Raw genomic sequence first — 13894 nt, forward strand, 5'->3', positions numbered from 1 at the left:
CTAATGAACATTCTCATTAGTCTGGTCATGTCTAAATGTTCAACACCTTGGAAAAGAACAGAAGATTTCCATGGCCGGGGGAAGGGTTGTCAGGCATTGGAGAGCTGCAGTTGGGTGTTGCTGAATGAAGTGTGGTGTGCTCCGAATAATGCCATAGCAGCAATTCATTGAGCTATAAATTTAAATAAACTCTTTACTCCTTTATGATATTGCTCCACTATTTTTCGCTGCAGCATTGGGGGAATTGGTGATCCTCTGCCCATCTAGACTTCTGAGAGACACTGCCACTCTGAGAGGCTCTTTTTATACCCAATCATGTTGCCAATTGACCTAATAAATTGCAAATTGGTCCTCCAGCTGTTCCTTCTATGTACATTTAACTTTTCCGTCCTCTTTTGGCTACCTGTCCCAACTTTTTTGGAATGTGTAGCTCATATGAAATCCAAAATGAGCCAATTTTTGGCATGACATTTTAAAAATTTTGTGAATAAAATATAAGTTTTAGAATTTGAAATTATTCCATTCCTTTTTTACTCACAATTTGTACAGTGTCCCAACTCTTTGTGAAATCGGGTTTGTAAATATATAACATTACTTTGTGTATTTGGTATAATGAAATGTTTTTATGCGGTTTAAGAAACACATTTTCCACATACTGTACATAATTGTTTCTCCTCTATTCCCCGCCTTTCTGAAACACATCGATCTTTACAGCGCTCATCGTTCTGAAAAGCGAGGTGTGCTCTGATTGGCCAGCTATCCAGTACGTTGTGATTGGCTGAATGCCTCAAGCATGTGGCAGAAATGTTACGCCCCTCACCATACTGTGATGTGTGTCCCGGTCAGGACACTACCATGACAAAAACAATAAAACCTATTACAAACGAGGCTTTTGTTGCATCCAGTGGGGACATATTTTCTAATCATAATGACTTCTACTGTCTTTTTACGTGTTGTGTTGCATTGTGCTGTTTAAACATAAAACCATATCTGCATTTGTGATTGGAGAAATGACAAACAACAAGTGCTACTCTACACTGCTCAAAATTCACGTTTGAATCTTCAAGGGGCAAATTATTTACATATGTAAACATACTTACATACTTTGAGTCAGAACAGCTGGCATTGTGGTCTACCACTCCCAGGTTCAGGAAACAGTCCTCCATAAAATGCGCTGTACACATCTGAATTTGGGTTAAGCTATTCTGGAACAGTATTGTAAATTCAACTTTACCACTGATTTCTAGTTGTGTCCTCTTTTGGAGGACCAAATAAAGTATTCAGCATTTCCACAACATTGCACCAGCAGCAACGGCGAGAATCAAAGTTACACCTTCTTTCTTTGTTTGAACATTTGGTTGGCATTATGCAAGTCTTCCCACATCATGACATAGACAAGTGGGGGTGTGGTTAAATGAGGCATTTTGGGGGGGGGGGGGGGGGGGGCGTAGATTAGTAAACTTTTATAAAGAATATCTTTTTGGGTTTGAGACTTTAGTATTTGCAACTTTTTGGATCTTTGCTATTCACAAACAGCTTGTAACACTCCAAAGAGAGAGGAAAACTTGAAATTGCATCATACAACCCCTTTAATATGATTATTTTTAATATATTAACACCAGAGAATTAGAGAGGTGGGAGACATTAGTCATGTCAATTTATTCATGCAATGCTTTTCACAGCACATACTCACAGGAAATTTAGAAAACAATGCCTCTGCCAATCAAATAACCAGAAATAACTGTTGTACAAAAGCCTTTAGAATAGGCTGACAGTTTCACAAACTACTGAGGAATGACAAATGTCAGTGGTTAGAAAAGGATAAATAGCACTACTAAATGGTGCTATTGATGATCTTTTTAAGTTGGTTAGGCACATGCTTTGGACATGAGCTAAATAAAACCCAGACTTCCAACTGCAAGCTTTCAGTATTTGCATGTGTTTTGCTGATAGAAAAGAGAGGCCAAAAGTGAGACAGAAAATGTAAGGATTTTGAGCTGTCAAACCCATAAATTACAAGCAGCAAATCTTGTTTAAAATTAAATAATAAAAAACAAGCAGCCCATTGGAGAGTTGGACCATTACTATAGTCTATAGTTTAGGAGTAATGAATGATGGTGGAGTTTCCTTCTCCCACTCCCACAACAGTCAGCTTTTCCAAATAATATTTATTAACTAATGAAAACTAAATTAAAGAACCAAAAACAAGACTTCAGGAGAGAGAACGGCCAACATTACAAATATAACATCATCTACCTAAAGGGGAGAGGAAAAATTACCCAACCTGAAAGTAAACACAAACAAACAAAAATCTGCCCTGACTCAGTTTCCAAACTAAAACAGGAGAAAACGAACACACAGCTTTCTTTGTCTTTGTTTCTTTTGTTTCTTTTAAAGGAAAACAAGATATTTGATAATTGGTGTGTACCAAATTATGCCACAGCACCATTTTAATGAAAGTGTTTTAACACCACAAAAATAACATATAATGCACTTTGCCATCTCTATTCCATTCTTAGCTCTAAAAGATGATGAAATGTTATTTTTTGCCTTCATAACCACACATCTTGACAAAATTAATCTTTAAGCATCTGGAACATACATTATGAGAACTGACTTAAAAGCAGTTCATCCTTGTACTGTATTTAGAAAGCAAATAAACTGAAAGCAAGCAAAGAAACAAAAATACAGTAGGCAGCAGAAGAATGGAGTGGGGTGACTTCCTCCATCTCCTCCTTTGGAACCCTGTTGACAAACTTGTTGGTAGCATTTTTTACAATATAGTCTCTCTCTGATACTCCCTTTCGAATGGGGAAGGGTGTGTGTTTTTCAGCAGATAAGAATACAGGGGAAATACAAGCACTTTTTAGAATGCCCACATGATCTGTCAGCATCTCCAACCAAAGAGGGGTTTAAACCCTAAACAAACAGCATTGTTAAAATGAGGCGGCTAATAGGTTATTTTTAAATGAAAAGAAGTAAACAGAGAATGATACAATGAGACAGAAAGTATTGCAGGCACTTAAGAGGCTGGCTTGTGCCCTCAAGAGAAAATGAATTTTTGCACATCATAAATAGATACAAATGACATTTTTAATGGGCGATTATGAATACCATTACACCATTCTTTGTAAAGAGATGAAAATTTATTTATAATAGCCTTAAATTACATAAAAACTGAGTGAGCTGCAACTCAGAGCTGTTTTCCATTTGCTATGTAACATGGTTATATAACCAAACAACAGATCAAATCAATACAAAGCTTTAAAAGGCAACTTGTATAGAACATCTGAACAAAATCGGTGCACAATGTACCCTTTTTTTATTCTAAACTGGGGTGAATGTGTCATATAACAAAGACATTCAGATGAAACTGCCCCAAAGAAGTAAAATAGTGCGATACTCAGATGCAAGAAGTGAAAATTTAGTATTTATTTTTACATCTCTCAATTTAATATTCAGATTAATTACAGCAAATTACAGCAAAAATAATTTGATTAAAACCGGTTCCTGCCATTGGAGCAATTCAAGCCTACCATATAAATGCAAGGAAAGTTTCCACAAGTCCGCAGTCAAGTCCAGTCACAGACATTGAGCAGGAAGCACAAAATGAGAGCTGTTCACACAGGATATGTTCTTGCATTCAAAAACAATTACATGGTACAATGGAGTGGAACAGAATGCAGGATTAGTAAACTGCTTTTTTCAACTTTACACTTAAAACAACATTTTAATATGCAGAAACCATCATGCAAGAGTGTTGCATAAAGCATACCACATTGTCGTACCATATTGTCGATCTTGGACCGATTGAGAAACTAATAATGAGACAATTAACTAAGAAAACTAACAAAATATGTTTATACAAAAAACAAAAGACAAAAAAAAAAAATCTATTTTGTTCATTATGCTCCTGCGGCAAATTTTGTTTAATTATATATTGTTGTGCAAATAATAATGTATGCCATTATTTGCAGTTGATTGTACTACTGGAAGTTCACTTAAAAACAAAAAATAAATCCTGTGAAAATATTTTTCTCTGGTAATGATATCTAATGAACAATAAACTGATGCTTAGTTATAAATCTTGAGCTTAAAATGTTATAGTTGTTCTGTTAGACTATAATTGCAGTATCTTAGGGGAAATAAATGACATAATTTGCTTCTTTCAGCAACTGTGACAAAGCTCATCTTCATTGAGCTCCCCTGCGAAGGTTCAGCTTCAATTAGCTAAATTAGATTTTCTGATTTGTCTCTCTGCATGGAGTTGATGTAGAAAGAACATGAAAATTCATCACTATTTGGTGTTTAGTGTTATAGATTTGTAAATATTTAAATGAACTAATATCCTGCCAAAAGTTTGCATCCATGACAGGGAGCTTATGGTAATTATCACTGTGTGTTTTCTGAACTTCTACTATAGGATTCACTACTCAGCAACCAAAGGAAACAGAAACAATAAAACCAGTGAAAAGATAGCCTTTGCTGAACATCCCTGGTGTGTGGCTGTTACATTCTTGAAAATATAAGTTCCAAAAGGAGTTTTTTGTACAGCGATGCCGTAGAAGAAACATTTTATTTCCCCAGTTTACAGTGCTTAAAATATTCTAAGTGTGAAAAACATTTTAATAATGATTAATTTAATTTAAATAACCACTAAATAGCCACTATTCTACTTTAAAAGAACCATTTGTGGAATTGAAAGGTTCAGTGGGTTCTTCATGTAACCACGAATTCCAATAAAGAACCTTTATTTTTAAGTGTGCATTGCAGTTTTCTGAAGTCACTAAACCCGTTTCAATCTGTATCTACTGTGGTTTTAACATGATTTTTCAACATATTGCAGTGTGTCTGCTAGTCAAGAGCTCAGTCCCAAATTTCTTTATGGATGCACCTTCTTGTCTGGGGCTTCTACCATCATCAGGTGAAAATGATAAGTATGTGTTCACTGAAAAATAATAGCACACCACTCCTCAACAAGCCACACCAAGCACAAGTGATGCAGAAACATGATATCATCACAAGAAATAGAGGAAATTGTTTCTGATGTAATACTGTTCATGCACATGTGTCTTCTCTATGGGATAAAGCCAAACAGATTTCTTCCCATGCTAGAAATCATTAGTCATAACTGCTGAAGCATCATACTGAGGCAAATGAGCCTTCACTATCCCTCTTTAACAGAAATTTCTGATCCCATGTGTTGTGCAAACTACTGTTCACCATGTTCAAATCCAAAAAGAAAACATGAGAGAAGTATCACCACTTGCAGGATTTTATGACTTTTTCCGTTCTGTCTGGAAGACATGTGCATTCTTTGGGGTCAGTGTCTACACTCAATCATGGGAATCATTCAGTACTGCCGAGGAGGAAACGTGCAGATTTAAGGATGGGAAAATTGTACTTCAGGACTACACAGTACATGTACTGTACACTGAAATAACAGAATACAGCCAAAAATAATGCAAGTTACACAATGGGAATTCTGAGTATTACGAAAGTTCTACAGACAGGGTAATAATATTTCATTATAGATTTTATGGTTTTATACTGAAGGATGTGAGATTTTTTCTGTTACTCTATTATGTGTAGGGCAGGAACATTACTGATAATCAAATCATTAACACAAATAAATGCAAACACATAAATAGGCCTATATACAGATCTACATGCACTTTTAAAGCAAGTCTTAATGAAGAAATCTAAATGCATATTCTAACGCATAAAAGTAATTTCAGGACAAATTAAGCAAACACAACCATGTGAACATGAATGTATCCATGCACAAAGCATTTATTTATTTTACATAATTATTTGTATCACAATTTATACTACTCCTTATTCTTCAGCTAATATATACCTCTCCAATTCTGTCAGGTTGTATGGTAAACGTTGGAGGACAGCCATTTTCAGGTCTCTCCAGAGATGCTCAATTGGGTTTAAGTCTCTGGCTGGGCCATTCAAGAACAGTCACAGAGTTGTTGTAAAGCCACTCCTTCGTTATTTTAGCTGTGTGCTTAGGGTCAGTGTCTTGTTGGAAGGTGAACCTTCAGCCCAGTCTGAGGTCCTGAGCACTCTGGAGAAGGTTTTCATCCAGGATATCCCTGTACTTGGCCGCATTCATCTTTCCCTCGATTGCAACCAGTCGTCCTGTCCCTGCAGCTGAAAAACACCCCCACAGCATGATGCTTCACTGGGACTGTATTGGACAGGTGATAAGCAGTGCCTGGTTTTCTCCACACATACCGCTTAGAATTAAGGCCAAAAAGTTATATCTTAGTCTCATCAGACCAGAGAATCCTTCAGGTGTTTTTTTTAGCAAACTCCATGGGGGCTTTCATGTGTCTTGCACTGAGGAGAGGTTTCCGTCGGGCCACTCTGCCATAAAGCCCCGACTGGTGAAGGGCCGCAGTGATGGTTGACTTTCTACAACTTTCTCCCACCTCCTGACTGCATCTCTGGAGCTCAGCCACAGTGATATTTGGGTTCTTCTTTACCCTCTCTCACCAAGGCTCTTCTCCCCCGATAGCTCAGTTTGGCCGGACGGTCAGCTCTAGGAAGGGTTCTGGTCATCCCAAACATCTTCCATTTAATGATTATTTAAGGATAACCTTAAGTGCAGCAGAATATATTTATTTTTTTGTAACTGAGCTGACGCTTTTATCCAAAGTGACTTACAATTGCTATACATGTCAGAGGTCGGATGCCTCTGGAGCAACTAGGGAAAGTCGTGGCCTAATGGTTAGAGGGTTGGACTCCCAATCAAAGGGTTGTGGGTTCTAGTCTCGGGCTGGACGGAATTGTGGGTGGGGGGAGTGCATGTACAGCTCTCTCTCCACCTTCAATACCACGACTTAGGTGCCCTTGAGCAAGGCATCGAACCCCCAACTGCTCCCCGGGCGCCGCAACATAAAAGGCTGCCCACTGCTCCGGGTGTGTGCTCACAGTGTGTGTGTGTGTGTTCACTGCTCTGTGTGTGCATTTCGGATGGGTTAAATGCAGAGCACAAATTCTGAGTATGGGTCACCATACTTGGCTGAATGTCACTTGCTCAGGGACACATTGGTGCCTCACAGTGTATTTGAACCCGGGTCTCTTACACCAAAAAATTTCAACAATTCTGTGTTTTTCTGTCAATATGGGGTGCTGTGTGTACATTAATGAGAGAAAAAAAAAATAACATTTGATTTTTGATTTTAGCAAATGGATGCAATATAACAAAGAGTGAAAAATTTAAGGGGGTCTGAATACTTTCCATACACACTGTGTGTGTGTGTGTGTGTGTGTGTGTGTGTATACAAATCCTGAGTCTGACCAATTTTCTTCCTTAAAGATTTCTCACATCTTATTTTATTTTCCACCCAAATTTACTCCCAAGTAGTGGAGCAGTTTCGTAGATCTCAGAAGCTATTCACGACTTTCATTTTTGCTTAGATCCTGATTTTGATAACTACTATAATACCCCTTGTGGTGATAATGGCTTTGCTGATTATAATGATGATTTGTTTTGTGTTCATAAAATGATGAAGAAATCTAAAAGAGATAACTGACATTTAATTTTGCTTTAAAAAGCATCATTAAATCAAACACCACTCTTTTTTTCTGCCTCATGATTAGGATCCTGTTTGCAGAGCATGATTTCATGGAGCATCACCACCTTCTGAAGCACAAATATGTTACTTGAATCTTTATTGAGCAAGCTGCCTACAAAGGGGTCTGACAGTTGCAGTTATTAGTGCTACAGCAGAGGACGGTCAGAAGAACATTACTAAAAAGCTAAAATCAGTCTTTATAGGGAGTAATGTAACAAACTTCTGAACATATGTTTTCAAAGTGTGTTGGTTTTCAGAAACTCAGGTAAACACTCTCACGCCATTTGAAATTTCTTGCTCCTGATGCTAAAATGTGTTAATTGCCATAACTTGATCATTTATGTGAAGAAAGGCCTCATTAAAAAACATTAATGAGATGCACACGACTCATCAAATACTGCAGAATCTCACCCAACTGCATGCTTTTCCCAGCATGATCACCACTGACTTAACTAGCATATTTCTCTATTTAGTGTTCTATAGTGGTAACTAGTGTGTCACTGCAAAAGCATCGTAATTTACATACCCTCCTAGATGAAAATGGACTACGATCTGCGTATCCATCTCTTTATCTGTTCATAGCTCAGAGTGAGCTCTAAATCCCTTAGCATAAAAATAAAAGATGACTCATACTCACCTCTTGTGCTGGTGTTAAAAATAGCAAGTCAACATTGGTAGATGAATTGCACTTTTGAGAAGCTTTACATATGCAGAAAAACCAAAATAGATTAAATAAATACAATATTTCAGAGGGTCATATACAGTATGTCAATGGAAAGAAAGAATCAGTAAATGAATTTAGAAAAACACATATTTTCTTCCTTGTAATTGATGTTCATAAGAATATTAGAGAGATAGATAAACTTTTCAAAATACAAACAATTCAATCTTTTTTTGTAATGATTTATGATTTTGAGGCCAGAAATCACCTACCTGCTTTTCATTTTGTGTATTATTGAATTTTGTATACTATTATTAATTTTTTGTGAACTATTTAATTTTGTATTCTGTTTCATGTTACTCTAACCCCTAAAACATAATGGAGAATAAGTTCTTGTGGAGAAAAAGTGTTCTTCTTCATGGGCCTTTAAAACAAACCTAAATAAATAATTAATCATAAGAAAATATCTACATTTGAATGGTAATTTTAAATGAGTCACACATTGAGTTAGCAAGTTATCTTAATTGAGTGGGTGTTTTTATTTTATTTCTTTTCTTACCTTCTGTCCTCTTCTACTTCAGGGGAGTTAATTAGCAAACTAAACTAAAGTTTTAACAGTTCTTTGCATGAAGTTGGTGCACATTGTTTTTCCATATAAAGAATTTTCTGTCTTATTTGTTATGGTTTTCTTAAACCTTATGATATGTAATATTTTCAACTCTAAAATGTTTAACTCTCTCTGGATTTAAAAGGCATCAACTTGCTAATAGGATTTTATGTATTATTATTTTTTCTCAGATGCTCAGTTCTGGTGCCAAACCATTTCATATGCATAATCATGATCAAATAAGCTTATGCAAATTAAAACATTATATGTTTTTCAATTGAAAAACTACTGCTATATTCAACGAGTGTAACAAATGTTCATTCCCCTGTGAAGATTCTCACTATATATTACATAATAGTTTAACATTCAGTAAGAGCTTCACAAATAAATGAGAATTCCGTACAAAGCCTTCAGTTATTCAAAGTCATAATGGCATGGACACAGTGCAGTCAAACAGTTTCAATAACTTAGACAGAAGGGAGCATGTTTTGCACTACTAATGTAAATGATCTGGCTTTCTTGTGATAGTGAGCTCAAACTAACTAATGAAAGGATAAATTATTTTGAAATGGCATCTATTTTGTGTCTAATCAAAATCTCTATAAAAATCTGAAACAACAGTAGCAAGCATCCAAACTGAATGAATTTCAGCTTATGGATCATAAAAAGCTGCTTTGACTTTTAATATTGTTATTTTGCCATGCACAAAGGGTGAAAAGTTCAAATACTGTCCAGATGGCAAAAAAAGGGACTTTACTTAATAAGGCGACATAATTAGATTTGATCTAATCAAACTGCCACTTAAAACCAATCCTGCTTCTGTTAGCCCTGATGTGAGATGGATGCAACTCATTACTGTGTTTTCTAAGAGCCATAACCTGCCAATAAAATGTATTTAATGGCATCTATAATTTTAATGAACTGCATGGTAAACAAGACAGAATGAGATAAAGAATCTTATGTTAAACATACTTCTAGTAATCTCTTATGAAGACAGCATAAACAAGAAGCTTAGCAAACAAAAAAGGCGGAGCCAAAACACACACAGCTCAACATTTTCAAGTATTTGTTATTTAGGATAATCTAGTCTTTTTATTTATGTTGGTCTTGCTCAGCTTTGCTCCCCTCAAAAAAATCCACGCCAGTAATGGTTTAGTACATATATGCCATTTTTCCCATGACCAAATGTCCCCGAAAGGTCACATAAATCAACTTTAAAAGCATAATGTGACTCAGAATGACACATTATTAATCAAGGTAAACAAGTTTCTGATGGAGTTATAAAATGTTGTTCCTTTCAAACACAGCAGCTGTTAAGACAAGTCAATTAGCTTCAAAGGGCAAGTAATCAGACTCGTATATCATGTTGGCATCGTCTGTGTGTTGAAATCATAGAGGAAATGAAGATTTCCTCCCTTCCCTCCATACAGGATATCTCTAATGTGGTTCTGCCACTTTCCATAGCCAAAGAACAAGATAATGTGGTTGAGTCCTTAATGGTCTCAAAGGTTGATAGATCAAAATGTTTAGGGTTTAAATAAAACTTAAAAAGTTAAATCTTAGCCATAATATAAAACTATCACTCTATACTTTGATGGGAAACTAAATTGACTGATAATTTTGTCTACGTATGTAAGTCTTTGACCATTATGCTGCATTTCTCTGTAACTATCATGCAAAGTACTTCCAAGTAAAAAGTCGTTCATATTTAAAAAAAAAAAAATTTCTCATACAGTATGCTCCGTTCAGCAGCTTCTTAAGCAAAAAAAAATCCTGGGTGAATGGCCCTTAACACCCAGCATTCTAGCAAATACTGATTTAGTTATCTGAAACTCTTTTACTATTAAAAGCTTCATGGTAACCCACACTAAAAGACACTCAAGGCTACTAAATAATGTGCGCAAGGGGAGGGACAGTATGGAAGAAGCTCTGTCAGAGGAACGGAAAACAAGGAAGTAACTGACATTCGACACTGTGATCCCCCATGTTTCTACTATAGCCTGTAGAAAGCAAAAACTATTTTGGAATGCTTCTAAGTTCAACGCGGCTATTTAGAGGACAGCAGAGTTCTGGGGAGCATTGTGGAAATACTGCAGCTGATATGTGCTAGGCCTTTAAATAAGCCTGAGATATCCAATACTCATACTCTAATGTATCTAGTTGGAGAATAAAAACACACTCATCGCACAATGAAAGAGCTGTTATATAAACTGTAGGTCTCGTGTGGTTGAACCTTTTTACCCCCTTGTGTTGTTCCAAACCTGTATGACTTTTCCGTGGAACACACACACAGATAAAGACGTACTGAACAACACTGAGGTCCATAACAACACTGGAACCTATTGACTGTCATTGCATCGACAATAAGTGTAATTAGTGTTCCATAGAAGATACAAAAAGTCAGTTCAGGAGGATGTGAGTGAGTAAATATTGACTAAATGTAAAATTTGAAGAAGATGAGCGTTCCCTTTTAGTATTTAAAACCAACATCACGAAAACATGAATAAATCAGTCTCTTGTCTGTTCTGGTTTTCATTCCTGCAATGTCAACTTCCACATATTTAATGTATGTATAGCCCTGAACTAACAGAATGTTAAAAACACTTTTACGTAAAATTTGCATTTAACACATGATATCTTGTCAGCTTGCACTGGTAGACCCCTCATTCTCTCAATTATATACTACTTGAATTTGTTCAGTTAATCTTTCCGGACAGTATTCATCTGTCCACAATCTGTTCCAAAGTGTTCTTGACTAGCAAGAAACTCCAAACCAGCTCCACCCAACCCAGAGCAGAAAGTCATGCTGGTATAAGCTGTTTAAGTGCAATAGGATCTCTTGACTCACATCAGTCCTTCAGGAAGGAGAAGTCTCTGACCTTGTTTCCCATTACACTGTCTGCGGTGAGATGCATGCGCTTCCGTGCAGTGATCCACTTGTGGCTGCAGCATCAGACTGGCCCTAGAACATCAGACAGGCAGGCAAGAGGAGGAATAACAATTAGCCAACTGCAGTGAGCACACTTCAGGTTGAATGGGCAAAAGCTGTAGCACTTGAAACCAAAAATACACACTTTGTATAGGCTACACAAGTGACTTAGACAGCCACAGATGCAGTAAATCATGATGGCTCCATTCCAAAAACCAGTAATCTGCCTTAGGCAGCTGCCTTCTATCACAGTATCCAAACATACACACCAGAAGTGAACCATCGAGGCTCTCTAGGCCCGCAGAAAGGGCTCAAGCTATTGTAAAAATAATGTTTACATTTTTTATGACAAATTTTAAACAGTATTTTCTAATAAAAAATTATAAAAAATATAAGCAAATGTTAATTAATTCATAATTTGACAATCACCATCTAAATGGAATAAATATAATTTCTGTGGAAATAACTCTTGCAGCTCCCTGATTAGTGGTGATTTTATTACAGAGGGCCAAGCAATGGTAAATCAATGGGAGAGAGTAATGTGTATGGAATGTCTTCCCCAATTGACCATATGCACAGAGCGCTATTTAGAACTTCAGGACAAAGATAAACCAGCTCGTAATTTTCCGATAAAGCTCATTTTATATGTGCTATTATGAAGATACTCTCACAGAGACCTCTCCTGCCTCATTGTTATCAGAAACAGAGAAACAAAACAATTGCAACACCATAACAATATTAAATAACATTTAATTTTATATGTAGAGTCTGATAATCCTAGGAAAGAACCCAGACACATAATTGTGAAACTACCGTTCCTAAAGCCATAGAAAAGGTTGTTTTTTTCACAAATTACTCCTTTTTAATCTATTAATGCACTTTTAGATGAATTTCAATCTGGTTTCAGAGCTGGTCACAGTACAAAGACAGCTCTGGTAAAAGTTTTGAATGATTTGTTTTTAGCATCTGACTCTGGGAGGGCTGTGGTTTTAATCATGTTAGATTTCAGCGCCGCATTTGACACTGTGGATCATTTAATACTTTTAAAAAGGCTGGAGTGTGAGGTTGGGTTTAGGGGTAATGCTCTGAACTGGTTCCTTTCATACCTTAAGGATAGAACTTTCTCTGTTAATTGTGCAAATGTCTCTTCTTTTTTAAAATATGGTTTCCCTCAGGGCCCTATTTTAAGTCCTATATTGTTTTCTTTGTATATGCGCCCCTTGGGATCCATCTGTCATCATTATGACATCTCGTACCATATGTACAAAGATGACACACAGATTTTCCCCTTAAAGTTGGAGATGAACCCCAAAAAAAGAGAGCACATCACTCCGGTGCTGCGTTCTCTTCACTGGTTACCAGTCAAGTTTAGGATTGATTTCAAAATTTTACTGGTTGTTTTTAAAGCTTTACATAATTTGTCTCCAAACTATATTTCCAGTCTTATAGAGCCATACATTTCAAATCATGTTAAATCAACTGTTGCTAGTTACTCCTCAGTCCAAAAAGAAGTCAAAAGGTGATCGTGCTTTCACAGTAGCAGGCCCTAAACTGTGGAACAATCTCCCTCTTTATATTCGACAAGCTCCTTCAGTGGAGGTCTTTAGGTCTCAGCTGAAGACTTATCTGTTTAGCTTGGCTTTTTAGTTCTTGTTAAATTCTGTACTTGTAAGTTTTGTATGTTTACCTTGATTTTATTTTACACTGAGAAGCACTTTGGTCAACGAAGTATATAAATGTGCTATACAAATAAATTGAAGTTGAAGTTATCAAACAACGTTGTGATTAACAATGCTCCTTAGCTGTTGTAAATTCACTATAAACCACTGCTTCTTGGGGCTTATTGCTTCATTTAACACATGGGTGGCAAAAATGTTCTTTTAAAATGTAATTTTATGGTTGAAAAAAATCCCAGTAAACTGGCAAACTTTCATAAGCAGGCGCTGCTGGCTTTGTAATTAATCTATAAACATAACTTTTCACCGCATCAATATTTTATATGGAATAATAAAGATATATTGTACCAAATAAAGTCAATCTTTAATCAGATATGGTATGACAATGGAATTCTTACTGTTAGTCAGTTGCTTAATAAACAAGTTCTA

At 36.3% G+C, this 13894-nt stretch overlaps 1 protein-coding gene across 8 annotated transcripts in view; it reads right to left on the reverse strand.

Annotated features, from left to right (window-relative positions):
* The window catches only part of LOC128020142 (PTB domain-containing engulfment adapter protein 1-like), a 197137-nt gene that overhangs the window by 157530 nt on the left and 25713 nt on the right, over positions 1-13894 (reverse strand). For 4 of the 8 annotated variants that reach the window (XM_052606800.1, XM_052606798.1, XM_052606806.1 and 1 more), the window contains one exon: positions 11740-11822. The gene's annotated coding sequence lies outside the window, so the exon portion shown is untranslated. Of the gene's footprint in view, positions 1-11708; positions 11823-13894 lie in introns of all 8 variants that reach the window. The other 4 variants (XM_052606799.1, XM_052606801.1, XM_052606795.1 and 1 more) reach the window with 1 other exon arrangement.

This window comes from Carassius gibelio, chromosome A9 (genome assembly GCF_023724105.1).
Source record: "Carassius gibelio isolate Cgi1373 ecotype wild population from Czech Republic chromosome A9, carGib1.2-hapl.c, whole genome shotgun sequence".
NCBI lineage: Eukaryota > Metazoa > Chordata > Actinopteri > Cypriniformes > Cyprinidae > Carassius > Carassius gibelio.